Below are 6,000 nucleotides of genomic sequence, written 5' to 3' on the forward strand. Positions count from 1 at the left end.
TTGGATGGAGCCAATAGCCTGCGAGAGAAACAGCCTCAATTGTATCCTCCCCTTCCAAAAAAATTATATTTCTGACTGTGTAGAACTCTCTCAGTACAACAGTGGAGGGTGCACCCAAATTACACATACAAATGCTTGAACTGAGATTTTAACCCATGACCTGCTAAGATAGACTTGAGAATACAATGAAGGTACATATTTATCTTTAAAAGTACTTCATTATGAACAAGCCAAAATCAATAAATCATGCATCGTATATTAATACTTCAGACCATAAGACCATAAGACCTAGGAGTAGAAGTCAGGCCATTCGGCCCATTGAGTCTGTTCCACCATTCAATCATGGCTGATAAGTTTCTCAACCCCATTCTCCTGCTTTCTGCCCACAATACTTGATCCTCTTGACAATCAAGAACCTATCTATCACTGTCTTAAATATAATCAATGACCTGGCCTCCACAACATTCTGTGGCAGTGAATTCCATAGATTCACCACTCTCTGGCTAAAGAGGTTTCTCCTTATCTCTGTTCTAAAAGGTCTTCCCTTTACTCTAAGGCTGTGTCCTCAGGTCCTAGTCTCTCCTACCAATGGAAACATCTTCCCAACATCCACTCTGTCCAGGCCATTCAGTATTCTGTAAGTTTCAATTAGATCCCCCCTCATCCTTCTAAACTCCATTGAGTATAGACCCAGAGTCCTCAAACGTTCCTCATATGTTAAGCTTTTCATTCCTGGGACCATTCTTGTGAACATCCTCTGAACCCACTCCAGGGCCAGTACATCTTTCCTGAGATATGGGGTCCAAATCTGCATACAATACTCCATGTGGCCTGACCAGAGCCTTATAGAGCCTCAGAAGTATGTCCCTGCTTTTATATTCAAGTCCTCTCAAAAGAAATGCCGAAGTTGCATTTGCCTTCCTAACTACTGACTCAACCTGCAAGTTTACCTTGAGAGAATCCTGGACTAGAACTCCCAAGTCTCTTTGCAATCCAGACTACTGAATTTTCTCCCCATTTAGAAAATAGTCCGTACGTCTATTCTTCTTACCAAAGTGCGTGACCTCACACTTTCCCACATTGTACTCCATCTGCCACTTAAAGTTCAAAGTGTCCTCGAAGGAAGCAAATAGAAATTGTGCCAAGAATCCATTAATACTAATGTACAAATACAGTCGCTTCTGCTATAATGTGTATTCCAGCAATGCGAATTAGCTATAACGTGACTGACGAATAGGGGAACACTATTTCTAAAACAAGAACTTGTGTTGGCTATAATGCAATTCCATTGGTGGGTGGAGGAGTACGTGTCAACATCACATGATCGTTTCACGGGCCTTGTCCTGAGCATGCACAATGTTAGCACCAAGAGAGTCTCCACGCCAACATCACATGATCAGTTTGCAGACTTTGTCATGAAGTGCTTTTTGTGATAGGTACAGAACCACATGATTTCTGGTTTTTTTTGCCAATTCTGCCATGTTACCCAAAAAAATGCGAGGGCAAAGTGATAAGAATGTTAGCAAGAAGTGACCTGGTGATAAAGTTGCAGGTGGTGAATGTAAAAGAAAGGCTATAAAACTGGAAGAGCAGATAGATGTTACAAAGCATTTTGAGCGTAATGAGAGAACATGTGATACAGTTTGTGCAACAGGAATGAAGGCGTCTAACTTATGCACCCATAGACTCAATGCAGAAAAGATTAAAGCAAGCTGTATTGCTGGAACAAGTCTAAGTGCTAGCAAATCTGTGAGGTCACAGACAAAAGAGCTTCTCCTGGGTTTTTTTCAAGATTTTAAAGGCTTTGATCCATCAGAGGAGCTCCCAAGAATCAAAGAACATTGTGTTGATCTTGCAAGGCAAGTTAGAATTGAAGAAGTGGAGGGTGAGGATGTTGAAGAGCTACTTGAGTTCCACTGTGAAGAAGACTCTACAGCTGAACTACAGTGGAAGCTGGAGATGAAGTCCAGGATGCAGTACCACAAAAGCTTTCTACTTCTTTTTTGTCTTCTATCCTGAGGGAAATTAAGAAGCGGTTGCAGCTCTTACAGGACAATGATTACAATGCAAAATGCAGCAGGATAGCAGTTCATGAAGTATGATCTTCTTTGGCACCCTATGAACAGTTTCTTCATGAAAGACAAAAAATGGCAAAGCAGCAAAAACTGGATGTCTTTTTTAAGCCAACGCCCAAGAAAGAGGCAGAAGGCAATGAACCACAGCCATCCACTTCTGCATTAAATATTTTTTGCCCTAACCCTGCAACCACAACTGTACCTGAAGGTGATGATGAAGATGATGATGATGATGATAACAACCCTCTGCCCCTGTATTAACAACAGAGCAACCTCAAAACCTTCTACCCCATCAAGTCATCTTGACATTTTTCAAAGTAAGGTGTTAAATTTACTTTTATTTCATTATTAGATACAAATGAAATATTTATTCAAACTGCGCTACGCTTTGTGTCAGGCTTTTGAGTGATTTCTGAGTGATTTTTAGTGATATTTTTGGTGGTCTGCCCCTAACCCCGCATTACCCGTAGGCCCCATTATTTCTATAGCGCAATTTTCTACAAAGCAATGTTGTGCAGGAATGCAATAATTGCTTTATAGCAGAACCGACTGTATCGACAAAAGCTCCATCAGCATATACATGAAATTGAGTGCTCCAAGGAATGTCACCACCGTTTTCTCAATATAGTTTTCTCTGTATACATTTATTTCCTGTGTGTTAATGATTCTTCATTTCTAATATTCCAATTTTCTCCCTTCTTGCGTTTTGTTTCTAGCCTTCTTGTTTTCTGTATTCATCTCTTCCTAACCCATCTGGTGTCCTTCATACTGCTGTTCTTTCCCTTATCTCAGTGTTCTTTGCTCTCTGTTGTATTCTAGCTGGTTTTCTACTTTATTTCTTAATAACTCACTTAAAATGGGGTTCTTTATTCAAATGTCAGTGCTTGAGATTAATTTTCTTGTGCTTAGAATTTTAACTGCTATTGAAAGCAGGAAGAACAAACAGCAAAGTGTTAAACCGTAAGTTAATATTTGATTCAGTTGTGCAACTCATCACCAAAACCTGTTACTATACATATGACAAACCCATTGATGTGGAAATAGAGTTCCTCGCTAATTTATTGATTATCTTTATCTGGTTTTTGCTACCAGATTTTTCATCCTGAAACTTCTCAATTAAGCGCTCAATGTGTAATTTCTCACAATTGCTCTTGATCATCTATTATCATTTTTATTAATGTTGTGGAGATGCTGGTGTGGACTGGGATGGACAAGGTCAGAAATCATACAACACCAGGTTATTGTCCAACAGGTTTATTTGAAAACACAAGCTTTCAGAGCCTCAGTCCTTCTTCAGGTATTAGTGAGGGAGGTGGTATCAGACACAGAATTTATAAGTCAAAGATCAAAGGGTCACACTGCAGATAGGATGTATTAAACAAATCTAAGATGCTGTTAGATCTTTAAACAGTTAGAAGGTTTTATTTGGTTTATATGTACATGTTAATCCTCGAATTCGTGACATTTTAGGTCAGACAATGCATGTTAGGTGTGAGATCTTGTTTAGAATCTGTTTATGTTTTGGTTTGGAGTCAGACTGGTTTTATTTCTAAAGTAGGAATTTATAAAACGCCACATTGACTGACTGTCTATAAATTGTGTGTTTTTTGAACAAAATACAATGTATCTGCAAATACAAATTCACCCCATAGATTCACATGTATGTGTGCGTGCATGTGCATGTGTCTGTGTGTGTGTGTGTGCGCGCGCGCGCACGCATGCATGCGCGTGTGTGTGTCTGTGTGTATGTATGTGTGTTTGGGAGAGACTGTGTGTGTGGGTGGGTGTGTGGGTAGATGTGTATATGTGCGTGGGAGAGACAGAGTGTCTGTTTGTGTGTGCTTGAGACATAGTGTGTCTATGAGAGAGGGTGTGTGTGTCTGTGTGTGCGTGTGTGTGTATGGGAAGAGAGAGAGAAAGAGTGAATGTGTGTGTGTGGATATGTGAGTGTATGTGTGTGTGTGTGGGAGAGAGAATGTGTGTGAGTGTGGGAGAAAGAGTGTATGTGTGTGTGAGAGAGAGTGCATGTGTGCATGTGGGAGAAAGAGAGAGTGTATGTGTGTGTGTGGGTGGGTTGGTGTGTATGTATGTGTGGGAGTGAGAGAGTGTCTGTGTGTGTGTTGAGAGACTGTGTGTGTATGAGAGAGGATCTGTGTGAGGGAGTGTGTGTGTGTGTGTGGCAAGAGAAAGAGTGTGTGTATGGATGTGTATGAGTGTGTGTGTGTGTGTGTGTGTGTGTGTGTGTGTGTGTGTGTGTGTGTGTGTGTGTGTGTGTGTGTGAGACAGAGTGTATTTGTGTCTGTGTTTGAGAACAGCTTGTGTATGAGAGAGGATCTGTGTGAGAGAGTGTTTGTCTCTCTGTGTGTGTGTGTGTGTGTGTTTTTGTGTGAGTGTATATATGCTTGCGTGTGCGTGCGTGTGTGTGTGTGAGAGTGTATAGTGTGGTGGGTCACCTATAGTACAACATGAACTCAAGATCCCGGTTGAGGCCAACCTCATGGGTACTGAACTTGGCTATCAGCCTCTGCTCAGCGACTCTGCATTGTCGTGTATCCCAAAGTCCACTTTGGAGGACGTTTACCTAAAGATCCAAGGCTGAATGTCCTTGACCGCTGAAGTGCTCCCCCACTGGGAGGGACCATTCCTATTTGGCAATTGTTGCGCAATGTCCATTCATTCGTTGTCATAGCGTCTGCATGGTATCGCCCATATACCATGCCTCAGGGCATCCTTGCCTGCTGCATTTGAGATAGACAATGTTGGCCGAGTCATATGAGTATCTGCTGTGCATGTGGTGGGTGGTGTTCCCACATGTGATGGTAGTGTCGAAGATTTGACGTGTCTTGCAAAGGTTGCTATGACAGGGTTTTATACTGTTGTGTTTGATGTTGTCCTGAAGGCTGGGTAGTTTGCTGTGAACAATGGTCTGTTTAAGGTTTGGTGGTTGTTTGAAGGCGAGAAGTGGAGGCATGGGGAAGATGTTGGCGAGGTGCTCATCATCATTGATAATGTGTGAAAGGCTGTGAAGAAAATGGCGTAGTTTCTCCGCTCCCAGGAAATACTGGATGATGAAGAGTAGCCTATTGGACGTATCCTGTGTCTATCTTCTGAGGAGGTCATTACGATTTTTCGCTGTGGCTCGTCAGAACTGGTGATCGATGAGTTGAGCATCATATCCTGTTCCAATTACAGCATCCTTCATACTTCAGGTGTCAGTCTTATTCCTCCTCATCCAAACAGATTCTGCGTATGCGTAGGGCTTGTCTGTTTGGGATGGCTGTTTTAATATGCTTAGGGTGAAAGTTAGAGAAGTGCAGCATCGTGACTGTATCTGTGGGCTTATGTGAAAGTGATGTACTGAGGTGTCTATCTCTGATGGAGATGTAGGTGTTCAAGAATGAGACTGATTCTAAAGAGTAGTCCATGGTGAGTCTGATGGTGGGATGAAATTTGTTGATATGACTATGTAGTTGTTTCAGTGACTCCTTGCTATGAGTCCAAAGGAAAAAAATGTCGTCAATGTATCTGGTGTATAGCATTGCTCGGAGGTTCTATGCAGCAAAGAAGTCTTGTTTGAACCTGTGCATGAAAATTTTGGGCATGCTGGGGAGCAAATGTGAACCCCATGGCTGTTCCGTGTATCTGGGTAAAGAACTGGTTGTCACACATGAAGATGTTGTGGTCTAGGATGAAATGGATGAGTTGTAGGATGGCTTCTGGAAATTGGCAGTTGGTGATATTGATTACTGAGGCTACTGCGGCAATGCCATCATCGTGGGGGATGCTGGTGTAGAATACTGAAACATCCATTGTGATGAGGAATGTTCCTCACTCGACTGGTCCATGTTTGTGTAAGAAATCTGTAGTGTTGCGACAGAACACACACACACACACACACACACACACACACACACACACACACACA

At 42.0% G+C, this 6,000-nt stretch overlaps 1 protein-coding gene across 2 annotated transcripts in view; it reads left to right on the top strand.

Annotated features, from left to right (window-relative positions):
- plg (plasminogen) overlaps window positions 1–6,000 on the top strand; it is a 136,924-nt gene that overhangs the window by 92,721 nt on the left and 38,203 nt on the right. The window lies entirely within an intron of this gene.

Source organism: Rhincodon typus, chromosome 9 (assembly GCF_021869965.1).
Source record: "Rhincodon typus isolate 14 chromosome 9, sRhiTyp1.1, whole genome shotgun sequence".
In the NCBI taxonomy this organism is placed as follows: Eukaryota; Metazoa; Chordata; class Chondrichthyes; order Orectolobiformes; family Rhincodontidae; genus Rhincodon; species Rhincodon typus.